This window comes from Artibeus jamaicensis, unplaced genomic scaffold, assembly GCF_021234435.1.
Source record: "Artibeus jamaicensis isolate MK-2021 breed Jamaican fruit bat unplaced genomic scaffold, CSHL_Jam_final contig_603, whole genome shotgun sequence".
Classification (NCBI taxonomy): domain Eukaryota; kingdom Metazoa; phylum Chordata; class Mammalia; order Chiroptera; family Phyllostomidae; genus Artibeus; species Artibeus jamaicensis.
Genome location: NW_026521904.1, coordinates 77,810 through 96,232, shown reverse-complemented (window position 1 = coordinate 96,232; position 18,423 = coordinate 77,810).

Below are 18,423 nucleotides of genomic sequence, written 5' to 3'. Positions count from 1 at the left end.
ATTCACCAAGCAAAACAAAAACAAAAACAAAAAGACAATACAGTTTCAGAAAAAGAAAAAAAATAAAAAAGCAGTTTGGGGATAATTTTCTAATTTTGTGTTTCAATCACTTGATACATCTGGGTGCAGTTCTTACTGTTGGATTCTGAAAGGTACTCTGTGTGTAACTTTCTAATAAATGCCAAGTTTTTTTATCATTAGGTATTCTGACAGGCATAGGAACTCTTAAAAAAATGATCACTGAATAAAACAAAAGTATTATTTCTGGGTTAATCATATATACAAAGTAATTTTTGTGTATGCAATTTGCATATATATACACATATATGTAATATATATGTGTATATATGTGTGTGTGACACAGACACCACCCACAGTGTCCGCGGCATCATGGATGAGACATGGGACAAAATTACATGGACTACCAAGTCCTTTGGAGGAAAAGGGATGGCACGGCTACTCCCTCAAGGTAGGAGTGCCTCTGAACAGCCTGGCAACTGTCTTAAGGAGAAAGTGTGCTTACCCTTGCCTAGACAGGTTTTTATTGATTTTTTTTGCACAGGAGTTCAGGCACAACTTATTAATCATTGTCAGGCAGTGAACAGTAGATAGGATACAAAGAACCATAGGGCTTCTTCTAAATCAGTGTCTATCAGCTAAAAGGCTACAGATCTTTGGGAACATAAACTCTTTTTCTGCTCTGGTCTTTATCATTTAACTAAAAACATTCTTAGCAAAGCAGGCTTCACAGAATTTTACATATCCTTTCTGAGGCCTGATCACCCGGGGAGCCCACCCTTTCCAGCACAGGGCTGCACTGCCCTCTGTCATTGTTTCAGGCTTAAGTCAGGCAGAGGAGACAAGATAGCCAAGGAATTTATGAAGACTTCTCTCAGACTCAGGCTTTGTCAAAGCCAGGGGTGAGGGTCCATCGCCCCCTTTCTCCATAGTCCCTCAGGTCCTTCCCTGGGGCCTCCATGTGATTATGCCTGTCTTAGGTGGTTCCCTTCTTGGGGAATCTTACCCATCATTGGCTAACTGATCAAGCATTGGAGGCCAGTTATGGATGAAGGAACAGAAGTGGTGCTCCTGCCAGGGGGATAAGCTTTGTCTCCTTAGTGGCTTATGGTCCGAAGGTCGCTCACTCAGCCTTACCCATGGAGGGGGTTACAGCTCCTGAAACTGGGCAGGGTGGTTCCCAACATATATACACACCCATATATACACACACACATACGCACAGAGATATAGGCTCTGTTAGTGTTTACTACAACTCTAACAGAAGACCAAAGGTCTTCACTGAGCACTTTGCCTAAAACAGCCTATGGCAGTGTATTACAGACTTCTGAGTTTAGGTTTTGTAGTCTGTTTTCACCTCATTCATAGGGAATTTCATTTGATTTGCTGTTGTATCCCCTTACTTGAAATAATGATTAATGAATACATAAATGAATAAAGGATAAGCAATGTTTGGTTTAAGCAGAATTCCATATCATTTTTGAGAAACATTATTTCTTAAAAGTTTTATTCAGGTCCTGAAAAGTAAATCACATTTTCACTTTCTTAGGGCTCTAAGTGAAATCATTGGATGGTGTGTAGCGAATCACAACAGGTCAAAATGACGAGGTCATGATTACATGAATATTGATTGCAAAGGTTACCTACCTCAGCAAATGCATAAAGATAAGTCAACAAGGTAGGCCAACCTAAAATGTCATAGAAATCTACGATATGAATAGCATGGTCTGCATGACAATTGTAAAATCCCTAGCAAATGATAGCTTTTATTCCTGAGAATTCAGCTTCATGGTGCAGGTCTTCATGTAAGCTGGGATGGTTCTGTTTCATGCATGTTTACTCTGAGTTCCTATGCTATAGGTGCTGAAGCCAAAAGAAACATTTTCTTCTGGTAAACAGCCAGGAGCTTCCCAAGGTTCTCACAGACATATGTGGATGCCCAATAAGATCAAGGCTCACTACTTCAATGCTGTTACTATATCACATCACATGAGTCAAAAGACATCAGGTGGTCATGTGTGCTTCTGTGGAGCAGAGGAATATAGTCCATATGTAGAAATAAGGGAGAATGAATTTTATTGAAAAATATCTCAACCTCCTTCAAGTACCTTTGGGGAACAAATAAGTTTCTAAAGCTACTAATAAACCCATGGCCAATATTTGCTGCTGTTATTTCATGGATTAAACCAGAGCCAGAACAAGATTCTTCTGGAAAGTATTTAAAACTTGTATAGGGCTGTATAAGTCAGGCTCAGCCACTCTCTGCATTTCTAGCAGTCTTGAACAACTACCAGCTTGCAGGAGCCAGAAGTAGGAAACATCTCTTCATCCCACTTTCTGATCTGTTTGAGCTCCTACCAATAAGAACACATCAAATATTCAGCTGTCAAAGGGACATGAGAAATACAATGCCCTGAGCTCAAGACTTTATATAATTCAGCCAGGAAAGAGTTTGGAGACTAAGAGCAAATAAGATAAAGATCTATGCAAAGAATTGTTATCTTTAGGCTGGAGGAAGAGGAAGGGGTTCTTCGGGAACACTTCAGGAGAGAAGAATGAAGTAACAAAATATACAAAAGATGGGCATCATCTACTGCTATACCAGCCATCTGGGCACAGTTTGATCTCTGGCTTTAAAAAAAAAAGACCAAAGTTAGAAGTTGAAAGAAATCAGTTCGTAAAGTGAGTTGAGACTCCAGGAATGAGCCCTGGTGTTTCAGGGTCAACAGGATAGGGTTCATGAAATACAGATGTGCAGAGATTTATTGGACTGGTAATGAGTCTCAGATATGAGACTCACAGCATTGACAGATATGACAATGCCTACAAAATAATGCTAGTGTAGAAAAGATATATATACTAGAAAATATTATACATGTGAAATACCACCAACTTTCATATTCTATACAATAAACAGATTGGGAGTACAAGGATTTTAGAAGGGAGGAATTTCTTCATAAATGTTTAAAGCCAGTGGTAATTAATATTTAATATTCTGTAGTGTTGCTATAGCCTGATGAAATCTGAGACAGTTTAAAACTATGGACCATAAGATACATCATGAAACTAGTTCATCTAATTTAAACTTCATTTATTATAACCCATAAAAGGAAATATATTTAAATACATGAACACACAACTTTAAAGTTTTATGAAATAACACCCTATGTGATACACTTTGATATTTTTCTATTTTATCTATGTTATACTACTTTATTTTGAAGGAGATTACTGGTGTGACCTATTCATTGATTTCATAACTACTAAGAGGGGTGTAACTTTAAGTCCTTCTTTAAAAAGCACTGATCACATTAAACTCTGGCCTTTTAGATAAGAAAACTAAGTTTGATCATTAATTACCTATTTTCTAATATTCCTTATGTATATCATTGTGTTATATTCTTTTCAGTCACAAAGTCCTTAAGAAGTAAGGTTGGTTGGTAAATTCTACACAAAAACACAAGATTTTTAACCTACATTTTTAGGGAATGCTTCACATCGATTGCAGTTATGTATTTGAATCACACTGCTTCCTGGGTTTACCCTACCTGTCCAATGAAATTGTTAGCTCTTTGAGGACAGACCTATCTATCTCCATCAATTCTCTCTATTCCCACACTAATAATATGATTCTAAGCAGAGAATTCTAGGATTTATAAAGGCATATGTAATTGAATAATAGAAAAAAATTACAAAGACTGAGTTTTTAAATTCATGTGACTCTGAGTGATAGCTGACTGGATCATGTCACTCTTCAAAATATACAGTGTAAATCAGAGTTTTCTCAATAATACAGGAAACCTACCATTTCACTTCTTTGTTCCGTAAACTGTTGGCATAATGATTCAAAATATTCTGGGGTTGGAGTCAATTAGTATCAACAAAAAGCATTTTAGATTTATCAGAACAGAATTTCAAATAGTCACTCCTTCAGACAGTATGACTAGCTCTCATTTCCTCAGACTGGGAGAGTGCTGATATATCATAATAGATTAATAGTTATCTAAGATTCAGTTTTGAGCTAAAGTGTTTGAATTCCATGAAGGAAACAAGCAGGTAGGCTGATTTTATATGAAAAGGGAAAACAACAGTCTCCACAGAGACTTTCAATTCTGCCTTTCTGTCGAGTAGAATTTTTTTGGCTTTTGCATAAACCCTTGAAAACCTGAGATTTTAATAGAAATGCCAATGCAGTTTTAAATATAGCACCCCTGGGCTGTGCTTGCATTACAGAGAAATCCAATGCCCTTCCTAGAAAACAAATATTGGAAATTTTGATGGCAGTGTTCCATTCAATGTTTAGCTAATTGACAATCTTTCTTTTGATAGAAAATGCATTTCTCACAGCTTACATTTGTTAAGCGCTGAATAGTTTTTTTAAAAATTGCTATAATCATTTTAGGCCTGTGTACTTAAAGCTACTACTTATGCAAATGCAAGTTTTAAAGTGCATAAATAGGGTTAAATACATTTTGTAATTCTTCATATGTTGTCAGTATGATATAATACATAGAATATTGCACGCTGAGAAAAAACATGATCATTAGAAGGGAATTCATCAATTCACTATCTTTGAGATACTGGTAAATTATCAGTTTAGGTCTGGGGATTCTGTTAGCAAAATGGGAACAATAGTGACATTAAATGATTATTGTTGAAGTCAAATGAGACACAAGTGAGAAGTGATTTTTAAGCATAGAAAATGGCTTTACAATGTAAAGTAAATATTTTTACATGCATATTTTATTTTAGATATATATAATGTTGTAATATATAAATATTATACTATACTGAAAATGGAAATATATGAATTATAGAGATCACTAATTTTAATTAGATTATAAATTCCATGCATATTGCTATTTTATTTTTATAATCATTCTCCTTTCCTTATATATTTAAAGTAAACTAACTTTTTATTAGTATAAACATACACTATACAAGCATACACATAAATGTATGTGTTTATGTCTAAGTATGCATACTGTATGTGCACATATATAATTATTTTTTTAAGAAAATACTTGAGGTGGATTTATTAAACCATCTTAGTGAAATTATTTGTAGTCAACTGCCCTCTGTAATTTTGTGTCAACTTTTAATTCCTTAAGTAATAAGTGCTGGGTATTTATTAATTTAAAAAATATTTCATAATCTGATAGTTAAAAATAATATTGACTTTGAGATAAATATGCATTTGCTTACTATTTTAAATATTTTTAAATAGTTTAGTATTTAAAAATAACTATTGGGAATTCTATTAATTTTCATTTTTAATTTTTTCTTATGGTTGGCCTTTTTTTATTAATTTGTATTAGTTAATTACTTGCTTAGCCTCAATTTTCTTATCTGAAACTGAAAAATCATACTTCATACTTTTTTATTGTGATAAAAAGATAACCTATAGTACAGAGAAAAATATTAGTAAGATATTGAAGGTATCATACCTATTAAGAAGAAGAGCTGGAAGCTAAATATTTAGGTTCCATAGCCCATGCTCTTCTCAAAATAGATCTCTATGAAAATAAAATCATGACATAAGTCACTATACGTCCTTTCACAAAATAAATGAATACTCTTTTTTCCATTTTTCTAGAAATCAATTCAACTAATAAATATTTGTTAATCTAAATAATCTTGCTAGGATTTGAGGCTTTAAGTTAGCATATGTACTCTTATAATTTTAAAATATGCATATAACATATATGTTACTTTAATATTACTAGACATGAATTATTAAATGTTCTTAGATGAATGTGTGAACAAACTGTGGGATACATATGTAAGAGAACAATACTCAGTAATAAAAAAGAACAAACTACTTGGACATGTAAAAATTTGCATGGATCTCAAGAGCATTGTGCTGAGTGAAAAATTAAAAGCTATTTTCAGAAGATTATATATTGTATGATTCCACTTCTATAGCATTCTGAAAATCATAAAATTGGAGTAATGAGAAATAGACCAGTGGTTCAGGTTTTGGGGAAATATGACAAGAGTATAACAAGATGAATTTTGTTTGAAATGAGGTAATATTAACATATCCTGGTTGTGGGTTGTGGTGGTGGTTACAGATCTATACATGTGATAAAATTGTATGGAACTGCACATGCACAAAAATGATTGTAAACCCAGAGAAATCTACAGTTAGATATCTTAAGCCCACTAAGATCTACAGTTATTAGTATCATGGTAATGTCATTTTCAGTTTTATGTGAGTTATAATTGATACTTAACATTGTATTAGTTTCAGGGGTACAACATTTGATATTGTTTATATTTTGGAATGATCACCATAATAAGTATAGTTCCAATGGGTCATCATACATAGTTACAATTTTTTTCCTGTGATGTGAACTTTTAAAATCTTTCTTAGCAACTTTCAAAACTGAAATAAAGCATTACCATATTTTTTGGATGAAAAGACATACCTTTCCCCCACAAATTTGGGAGGAAAATGTGGTGTGTCTTATAGTTCAAATGTAGCTTACCTGGCGGCCAGGCAACGGAGCGGGGTCACAGGAGGTAGGAGCAGGGTTGCTGCTGCAGGAAGCCAGTGGCGGCAGGAGTGGAGTGATGCTGTGGGCCCTGGGCTGGGAGGAGGGGGTGTCCGGGCAGTGCGAAGCAAGGGAGGCAGGAGTGGAGTCCCCGCTGCAGCATGCTATAGTGCTAGGGAGGAGGCACAGGCTGTGCGGGCACGTTAGGAGAAGGAAGCCTGTGGCTCCCCTACGTGCTTCCATAACATGATTCGTGTGTTCTCCATGAACATTAACATAGGCAAATTCCACCGCAGGGTCACCTGTCAGTGTGGCCCCGCAGCTGTTGCAAAACTACCACTCCCATCATGCTTGGGAAGGTTGGCATGATGCGAGCTGTAATTTGACAACAGCTGCAAAGCCACACAGTTTGTGCAACACTGCTGTCCCCGCACAAGAGTGTTGCACAACCTGTGGCCCTCCAGCAGCAGATCCCCCCATAACAGTGTCAGCAGCAGATCTCCCCATAACAGTGAGTCATCCACTCATGTTCTCAGCTACAGCGCACCCATAACTCTGAAGGACACAGTGCTGATAGTTCTGTCCTTACTGTATTTGATTGTAGAAAGATACAATAGTGTACCGCAGTTTCCTGATGAATCTACCATAATTGTGGAAAGATGTCAAAGCAGGAAAGGATTTCATTAAAAATGCCTTTTAAACTGGAGGTAGTGAAGTATGCCAAAGAACAGGGGAACAGAGCAGGGGAGAGACACTTTGGGCCACCTCCAACTGAAAACAATGGTACGGGAATGGAGGAAACAAGGAGGATCAACTGCAAAAAACGGACAAAACAAAACAATGTTTTTGTGGGTGTGCTGCAAAATGGCCACAGTTAGAAGTGGATATGAAAGAGTGGATCACACGTCACAGGAACAATGGCTTTTCAGTATCTACAGAAATGATCAAACACAAAGCCAAAAGTCTTGCTGCAGAGAAAGGCATCGAAGACTTCGCTGGATCACCATCATGGTGACACAGATTTACAAAGAGATGTGGCCTTGTTACGCACACCAAAACTAGGATTGCACAAAAAAAATGCCTGTAGAATATGAATCCAATATTGTGTCTTTTCACGTTTGTTCTGGATGCAAGAAAGAAAAATGAATTTGAAATAAGCCATATTGGGAACATGGATGAAGTCCCATTAACCTTTGATGTTCCATCAAACGAAACTGTTGATGTGAAAGGTGCCAAAACCATAACTGTGAAAACCTCAGGGCATGATAAAAACCCATTACACAGTTGTGTTGTCCTGTTGTGCAGATGACACCAAACTGCCACCAATGCTGATTTTCAAGAGAAAAAACATGCCAAAAGAGGCAATCCCAAGAGGACTTATTGTTCATGTTCATGACAAAGCATGGATGGATGGAAATGTGATGAAGACATGGATAGAAAAAGTGTGGTTCAAACATCCTGGAGGGCATCTGAATAAATCTGCTCTGTTAGTGCTTGAACAGTTTAGGGCACATATCACTGAAACCACAAAAAAGAGACTTAAAGAAGAGAAACCCAGCTAGCTGTAATTCTTGGGGGCGCTTACCAGCCAGTTGCAACATTTGGGCATTTCCATCAACAAGCCATTTAAAGCTTTCATGGGAGAAGAGTGGTACAAATGGATGGCTGGTGGAAACCATGATATGACACCAACTAAAGGAATGAAGAGGCCCACTATTACCCCAGTTTGTGAGTGGGTGAAAACCTCATGCGGTCAGTTAAGGATGAAACTGTTGTGAGGTCCTTCAAAAATGTGGCATCAGCAGTGCCTTAAATGGCTCTGAGGATGACTTCTTCTATGAAGATGTCATTATATCACTCCTATATCACAGTGATACCAGTGATTCTGAGGAACTGAGCTTCATAAATGTGGACAGTAGTGATGAGGAGTTCTTGGGATTCCCTGATGATCAGAGGGGTTTCTGTACTTACAGCTTAAAGTCAGTAATAATGGTTGTTAATGTTGCTGTTGAGTTCTGTTTGCATTTACATTGGTGAAATGTTATGTTATTTATGTTATTAAATATTTTACATTTTTTTCTTTAAATTTTTTTTTCTATTTTCCTCCTCTAAAACCTACGTGCATCTTATGGTCTGAAAAATACAGTATTAACTATAGTTACCATGCTATACATGGGGGATATCCCCATGACTTATTTATTTTAGAAATTGAAGTTTGTGAATTTTATAGCCCTTCATTCATTTCAACCCCACCCTCACATATGACAAGCAGGAAGCTGTTGATTTCTGTATTTATGATCTTGTTCTTTGTTTGTTTTGTTCTATTGTTTAGATTCTCTATATAAGTGAGATAATATGGTGTTTGTCTTTTTGTCTGACTTATTTCACCTAGCATGATAAGGTCCATCCATGTTGTCACAAATACCATGTTTCCTTTATATTTTTAATAGCTAAACAGTATTCCTGTGTGTATATACATGTGTGTATCACACATTCTTCAATCATCATCAATAGATGCACACTCAGGTTGTTTTATTCCATATCTTGGCTATTATGAATAATGCTGCAATGGACATGGGCCTGTATGCATCTTCTAGTTAGTGCTTTTTTTTTCACTTTGTATAAACACCCAGAAGTGAAATTGCAAGATCATATGGTAGTTCTATTTTTAATTTTTTGAGGAATATCCATACTCTTTTGTATAGAACAGAACACATTGCAAACAACTGTGTATAGGGTTTTCTTTTCTCCAGCACTTTTTGGTTCTTTTCTTTTTGTCAACAACTGTTCTAACAAATGTGAGATGATAAATATCTCATTGGGGATTTGATTCATATATCCTTTTTAATTAGTGAAGCTGAGCATCTTTTTATGTAACACTGCACATTTGTTTCTTGTTTTAAAAACTGTTTATTCAGGTCTTCTGGTCATTTTGTAATGAGTTGTTATTTTGGTATAGAGATGTATTTGTTCTTTACAGATTTCTGATACTAACTTCTTATCAGATATGTGATGTGAAAATATTTCTCCTGCTCAATAAGTTGCCTTATCATTTAGTTGATGATTTCCTTTGCTTTTCAATAACTTTTTAGATTGACATGATCACACATATTAAATTTTGCTTTTGTGGCCTTTGCTTTTGGTGTCAGATTTAAAAAGTATCATGAAGACCCACATCAAGGAGCTTTGCACCTATATTCTGTTCTAAGAATTTTATGGCTTCAGGGATTACATTTACACCTTTAATTCATTTTGAGTTTATTTTTGCATGTGGTATAAGATAGTGGTTCAGTTTATTCTTTTGTAAGTGAATATTCAGTTTTCCCAGCATCATTTATTGAAGAGACCATCTTTCTTTTTGTGTATTCTTGGCTGTTTTATAATAAATTAATTTACCATATATGTGTGTTTATTTCTGAGTTCTCTATTCTGTTCCATTGATCTATGTGCATTTTATATGATAATCCAGTACTGCTTTGATTACTACAGCTTTGTAATACAGTTTGAAATCATGGAGTGTATGCCTCCAGCTTTATTACATTTATTTTCCTCACAATTACTTTGGCTATTTTGGTGGGATTTTCTTTGTTGCTGTTGGTTTGTGTGTGTGTGTGTATGTGTGTGTGTGTGGCTTTATACAAATTTTAGGACTATTTGTTTGATTTCTGTGAAAAATTATGTAAAAAAATGCCACTGAAATTTCTATATGAATTTCATTGGAGCTTCAGATTGCTTTCGGTAGTATAAGTATCTTAACAGTATTTATTCTTCTAATTCATGAGCATGGAATATCTTCCCATTTATTTGTATCTTTTTCAATTTTTTCATAATGTTTTGTAGTTTTTAGTGTACAGGTATTTCACCTTCTTGGTTAAATTTATACCTGGGTATTATATTCAATTTTCTGGTTTTGACAGTTGTAATTTGTTATTTAAAATGTTATCTTTGTGGTCATCTACGGGAAAGATACATGAGAATGCTTTTTGTTACATTTTTAACTTATCTGTAAATATTTTAAGTGAATAATTGTATAATTTATAACCATCGTTTCATGTGTTTGTGCAGCTTTCACGAGTATTATAAGTGATGGTGACTGATTCGCAGTTACTTGCAATAAGACCAAAATTGTAAACATTTGACCACTTTACCTCCAACACTTAAAATATGTCTCAGGGTAGTGAAGGCAATAAATTCTTGTTAAATAAATAGATTAATATGAAAACTTTTATTGAGTAGGCATATATGAAATAAGCAAGCTAACTGAATATTATATTATTAGAATTTTTTTATATTTTCACCACAAAGACCATCTTCTTTTTATACAGTTGTTAATGGGTCAACAATGAGATCAAGGAATACATCAAAAAGTATCTGGAAATAAATGAAATTGAACACACAACAATCCAAAACCTATGGGACACAGTGAAGGCAGTACTGAGAGGAAAGTTAATAGCAATACAGGCCTACCTAAAGAAGATAGAAAAATTGCAAATTAACTATGTACCCCTACATCTATAAGAACTCAAGGAATAACATAAAACAAAGCCCAGAGCGAGTAGAAGAAAAGAAAGAACCAAGATCGGAGCAGAATTAAATAACATAGAGACTAAAAGAACAATTCAAAGGATCAAAAAAAATAGAGATGGTTCTTTGAAAAGATAAGCAAAATTGGCAAACCTTTAACCATACTCATCAAGAAAAAAGAGGACCCACATAAACAAAATCAGAAATAAAATATAAGTTACAGCTGATACCATAGAAGCTCAAAGGATTGTAAGAGATTACTATGAACAACTCTATGCCAAGAAATTGGATAACCCGGGCAAAATGGACAAATTTCCAGAAACATACAATCTTCCCAAACTGAATGAAGAGGAAGCAGAAAGCCCGAATAGACCAATAAGAACTAATGAACTTGAAGCAGTAACCCCAAAACTCCCAGCAAATAAAGGCCCTGGACTGGATGGCTTCCCAGGTAAACTTTACCAACCATTTAAGGAAGAACTAACTCCTATTCTTCTCAAACTATTCCAGAAAAATTCAAGAAGTTGGAAGACTCCCAAATTCCTTTTACAAAGCCAGTATCATCCTAATTCCAAAACCAGATAAAGACACAAAGAAATAAAACTGCAGAACAATATCTCTATGTTCATCTTCTCTATGTTCAATATCTCTATGTTCATCTATGATGAACATAGGTGTTAGAATCCTTATGGTCTTTATATATTTTATTAAAATCATTTCTCAAAAATGAGATGACCGAGTTAAAATTACAAAACTTTCTTTGGAGCTTAAAGATGAATTGTTTTCTAAAACTCTTGTATTTATTTGCTTTCCTTAAATATTATAATGTACTGTAACCTTTTTATTGAAACTGCCTCCTCCCCACTTAATCCTTGAAATCACACACTGTACCTGAGCGTTACCTTACATTCTCTACTCAGTCATCCCTACAAACCCCTGCACAAAACTGAATCTCATGTCTGCACTATACATCATGATCAAAGAGGTGATGAGAAACTCTACCATGAAGATTTAATTACTGTGTTGGTGTGTGGGCTCATATCACCTATGGGACAGTGATTAGAAAAATAAAGGTGATATTCCTTTATGAAATGAACTCCAGGAATGTTTCCATTGACCTGTACTTAGTGCTGTTTACACTGAGAAGTTCAAAATAAAAAATCCTAAGTAAGTCTTAAGGATAAATGTTGTTAATGCTATTAATTGGAAGGTAGAGACATTTCATTTGTCAATAATCCACTAGCTAAATTCCCTCAAGATCAGGGTAACACTGTTCTTTTACATAGTTAATTACTTTTCTACATTGCCTAATAACTTTTATAGCATAAATGTATTTATTTGCCAAAAAAGCTGCTTTATATCATTGCCTGAATATTTTTAAGAATTTTAGAAAGTGGTGTATAATTGAAAATTTTAATTCCAAAACCAGCCTGTAATATTTTAAAAACAGATATACCAATTTTACTTTCTATAACTATTTTTAATTAATTATTATTTTTACCTGAATCAGATAAATCTGTGAGATTTTATTAATTTTGTGAGAACATTACTGGAAATAGTATTTAACTTTTCTAAGTCACGACCTTGCAGTATCTAAGGTGACTTTTCGTGGCCAGGATATTCCAATTAGAAGCTTAAATTGATAGATGTGCACACCAAAATGAAATTCTTAGTAACATATATTAATCTAGAAAGTATTTAAGAATTAAAGTTGACTCATTTTCCAGGAACACCATGTAAGAGTCTACCTTTACAAAAATAAATTATCTCTTCATTTTAATGTGATTTTCTAAAAAGTAATTTTAAAATGTATTTAGTTTCTTGACTAATCAATGGAAGACACACCATTGACAAAGATATTTACAGAACAAAGACATTTAAAGAACACTTGACTATTTGGACAGAAGTCACTGAGTAGTTAAGAGTTAAGTTCATTAACATTAGCACCAGATTTTGTGATGTTCCTGGAGGCAGGGTTCACTCATTTAATAATGATAATGTGCCTAGCATGAGTTTACTAACTGTAATTCCAACATATGTGCAATGTTTAATATTAAACAATGAGACTAAAACTCACAGAAGATTACTATGAGAAGTCATGATATTTATATGCTTACTTTAGCAAAGCAATGATTATCAGTTTGTTGATTAATTGTCTCACCTGGTTAAAGTAGATGATTTTTACACAGTCAGTGTTTCTAACTCTGATAACTGGCCTCTCAAGATATGCATTATTAGTTCAAAGAAACACTGAGGCTGAGATGAGAGGAATAGTTTAATCAACATAAAATTTATCATTCACCATTATTAATATAATTATTAAAATAGTATTTCAAAACCGGCTTCTATGTGATGAATTCATACTAGTTGTTATTTTTCAGTATATGAAAATAACATTAAGTCTTAAGAGGATGACAGTATTATTTGAAAATAGTACAACTAGCATACACAAATGTACATACACTTTAGCACATATGAAATGTTTTATTCAATTGAACATTGAATAGTTTCTTCCTCACCAGGTTTTCCCATTCCAAAAATTTTAAAAAGTGCTTAAAGACTTAACACTTTTAGTTGTCTACTAAATTGAACTTTATTTTTTTAAGATTTTATTTATTTATCTTTAGAGGGGAAGGGAAGGAGAGAGGGAGAGAAATACAATGTATGATTGCCTCTTGTGTGTTCCCTGCTGGGAACTGGCCTGCAACCCAGGCTGTGCCCTGACTGGGAATTGAACCCTGATCCTTTGGTTTTCAGGCCTACACTCAATCCACTGAGCTACATCAGCCAGGGGATAAATCGAACTTTAAAGCAACTCAAGACCGTCATGTCTCACTGCCAAGTTACATTTAGTGTGTTGGGGTAAGTAGTTTCATTTTTTTAGATAAATGGGATTACAAAAATTTTGAATTATTTTGCCTTATATAAAATATGAATAAAAGTATTTATAACCTCAGTACTTTAGATATATATTATAAGGAGGATTGATTAGATGCTTTTAAGAATTTTCAAGCTTCCTGAAACAGAAATGTCAAAAATTGTACTTTTTTCATATAGTTCTGATCTGATTTGAGATTTAGTCTACCCACTTTTCTCATAATAATTCCATCATTTAACAAATATTTCAGTCATTTCACTCTGATGAACTATAAGCTTGTCTTCATTTTATAGGAAAATTTATAATACATTTTTGTAGTTGCTTTTGGAAGTAACAATAAATAAATATGGCAAAAATGGCTTAAATAATAAAATGAATTTTTTGATTTATATAAATAGAAAATTTGATGTAGTTTATCTTCTGAAGAGGTTTAATTTTGAGATTCAAGGATATTCCCTAGGACAAGACTCTTTTCTGGCTTTCCTACTTTACGTAAATGCTATTGGCATCATCCTAAGACTTTTTCATTCATGATATGAAGATGGCTTTTAGCCCTAACAAGGACTGCATGCTTCCTTCTTTATATGTTAACCTCAGAAATCCTGAAAACCTACGGACATTCAATTTGATTAGATTATTTTAGAGCTAGTGCTTATCCTCAAACAGATCACTGGAATGAATAGAATGCACTCATTGGTTAAGGGTAGGACACAAGTGTAACCCTAGCATTATGGGATAGTCAGCTTGCTTGGGAAAACAGAGATCCCAGTGGAAATCAGGGCTTGTTGTGAAGAGTGAGTCTATGAAGACTTATAGAAATAGAAGATTATTTCTATGTCAAATATATATGTGATCAACTTCAAAAGTTAATACGTATTCAGAACAAGTTAGTTATTTTACATTATTAAAAGATATAAGTGTAAATGGTATGGTCGGGGTTTGCCTGTCTATTAGTATCAAAGTAGTTCATATTTTCTTTCAAAATTGCATTTCAATAATGACAACCCTGAATTATCTGACAAAAATAGATGTAATTTTTTTAGCATAAGGACCTTTTTTAAATTTAATTATTTTTCAAGTACAGTATTCTGTCTTTTACTCCCATTCCAGCCCACCGCCCGTGTCCCCCACCTCCCTCCTATTTCCACCCCCCTTAGTTGTTGTTAATGCGTCCTTTATACTTGTTCCTGTAAATCCTTCCCCTTTTTTGATTCATTCAAATCAGACAGATATTGTTGTGTTGGCCTTTGTCATTTTTTATTTGACATTTTAAGGAAAAAAGAGTAAAGTACTGTATGTTTAAAAAATCTTGTAGCACACCGACTTAAAATTGTTCTAGAGAATTTCTGAAAATTTCCAGAGTATACTTGCATATTCTAGAGAGCAAGCTGGTTTTTATTTTTCTACTTTTCCTCCTCATCTGGTTCTGGTTTGTTTGATTCTTATTCCACCCATCTGCTGAACTTTACCACTCTGCTTGTCCTCAAGGCCAAAGGATACTTTTTACTCAACTTTCCATAGATATCCTCATAATCTCTGGTACCTATTCAACAGTCATGCCTAAGAGAGGCCATTCTTGAAAAGCCTATCTAATGTCCTCACCATGCAGTAACTTACTGTAATTAATTAATATTACTTTTTATTGAACTCATTGGAGTAACAAACAAAATTCATTTGTTTGTTAAGAACATCACACAGATTTCAAGTGTACTACTCAACAAAACATCATCTAAATACTGAACTGTACCTCTATCACCGAAAGTAAAGTCTCTTTTTGTCGCTCTTTCACCTTCCCCCACTGCTCTTTCCCTCTATCACCACACTACTGTCTGTGTCTGTGTGAAGTAGATATATATTTTTTGCTTAATCCCTTCATCTTTTGATTCACCCATCCCCCAAACCTGTCCCTTCATAGATGTCAGTCTGTTTTGTGTAACTATGCCTTTGTTTCTATTTTGTTTGTTAAATTATTTTGTCGTTAGATTCCACATGTGAGATCATAGGGCATTTGTCTTTTACCAACTGGCTTATTTTACTTAGCATAATATTATCTAGGTCCATCTCTGTTGTCACAAAGAGTAAGATTTTTTTTCTTTTACAACTGAGTAGCATTCCATGGTGTAAATGTACCATAGGATTTTTATCCACTCATCTACTGGTGGGCACTTGGAATATTTTCTGATATTGGCTAAGGACCTGAATAGACACTTCTTCAAAGAGGACATACAGATAGATGGCCAATAGACATGCAAGTATGTTCAATGTCACTAAGCATCAGAGAAATGCAAACTAAAACCACCATGAGATACCACCACACAACTATCAGAATGGGTATCATCAATAAATCAACAAACAACAAGTGCTGGCAAAGATGTGAAGAAAGGGGAACCATAATGCACTGCTGGTGGGAATGCAGACTGGTACAGCCATTTTAGAAAACAATATGAAGTTTCCTCAAAATATTAAAAATAGAACTACCTTTTGACCCAGTAATTCCAATGTTGGAAATATATCCAAAGAAATCTGAAACACTAATTCAAAAGCATATGCGAACCTCTATGTTCATTGTGATTTTATTATTCTGATAAGAGTAGTTAGTATCTGAAATTCTTTGTATTATTTATTTATTTAAAAAATTTCCCATTCTCTATTTTGTTGATCTATTCACAATGGAATGTTAGTTTTATGAGAAACATTCTCTCATTCAGCAAGACTGTTTTGCTCAGCAATTTGTCCCTTGCATCTATAATAGTGCCTGGTATGTGTCAGGTGAGACAAACATTTGCAGAATGAACAAATGAGTATGCTGTCTTTGAATGTAGTTTATTCTCACTTGTCCTTTTATCTCAAGCAAGGGCATAAAACTTTCCCTTAATTTTCCACTGAGAGCGTTGAAAATTAAGATATAAAATAAGAGAAACAAAATTTGGGTTGTAATATATTTCTAGTACTAGATGTTGGTTCAAGTGTACCCCCTAAACCAGAGTTACTATTAGAACATTCATAATAAAATGGCTTATATTTGGTTTTAATTCTGTATCTGTGTGGTAATAGCTAATTTTCCTCCCCTGGAATTCCTCTGTTGCCCAAACACTTAAGAGTGGTTTTAAACATGACTACCTATTCCCCTGAGTGGGGCAGTGTCTTTCTTTTCTTCTAATCTAAGATTTAGCATGTTCATTGTCCCCAGCTTGACCTTTTCCTAGGATGGTTGTCATAGTATTTTTAATTCCTTTAAGGAAGATTTTATCTGCAATCACAGAGGTCAACCCAATGCCTGCAATTGAAAAATTGTTTTAGAATAGCATAGACTTGCATCAGCCCTTTCCTGACAAACAAGTTTTTGTCACAAATAATAATAGTGTGGGACATCAGCAATTCAATGCAAGAGTCCAGTGTTTAGCCAAGCCCAATTTATTTCCAATGTACAATTTATTTTCAAGCTCTAGTTAGTTGGATGTCTTCATCTTTCCTTAAATCCTTTGAGGTCTCTATTGCTCACATCTTGTGGCCATTATTTTTACAAAAATTTCCCCCGAGGGCTTGATGTAATTTTCAGAGATAGCACATTCTAAATCCACACTTGGAAAAAATTCCTCAAAGGGAAGCATAATCTGCAGATATGCAATTCTTGCAAGATGGCTAAACTCTTCATGTTATCTTACAAAGCAATTACTTTGCTAAAAGTTACTTCTCTGCTTCACAGCTTCGACATTTTAAAATGCACATCTTCACTGTATAGTTTTCCTGGAATAGTAAACCAACTTCCTTAAAAAGAGTATGCAAGATTCTAATAATTAGAAAGCAGAAAACATCCTGACTGCTTTAAAATAACTGGTTTGTTTAGTTTTTATATTTGTTCTACCATTCTTTTAATGTTACTTATGTCAGCTTTAGATTACGAAGATGTTAGCATGAAGTTTATACCTAAAGCTGAATCCAAGTATGCAGTACACCCATCCTACACAGGCATCTTTACCCATAGGGGATGTATTTAAGACCTTAGTAAGCCTACACAGAGATCACAATGCATTTTCTATCAAGAGTTGCTGTTCGTATTCCTTAACGAATTTTAGTCTCTCCAGAGGAAATTCAAATGTTTCTTCACATGAAATTATGAGGAATGGTCTCCTCTAGGGAATATAAAGTTGTTAATAATGAACCTGATATAATTTGGAAGTTAAACATGGAAGAAGTTTTAGTAATAGTTTTTTCTTAGACTTTTAAGGATAAAGCCCAAGTACTTGAATTTCAAGTTTGGTAACCTTTAAGGCCAAAGATTTTGAGAGAGAAGGGCCCATGTTAATGGCTTAATGTCGAACAGTAGAGACATTTGACAAAGGGAATTCATTTTAGTAGCACATTAATGAAGTATGAATTTGGCAAAAGTAACTGAGAGGCTGACAAGTCAAAGGTTGAGATGGTAATGGGTTGAATGTCTCTTGAATTATTAAAGCTCCAGTTTCCATGATTTAGTAAAAGATATACTTAAGGCCATTATGAATA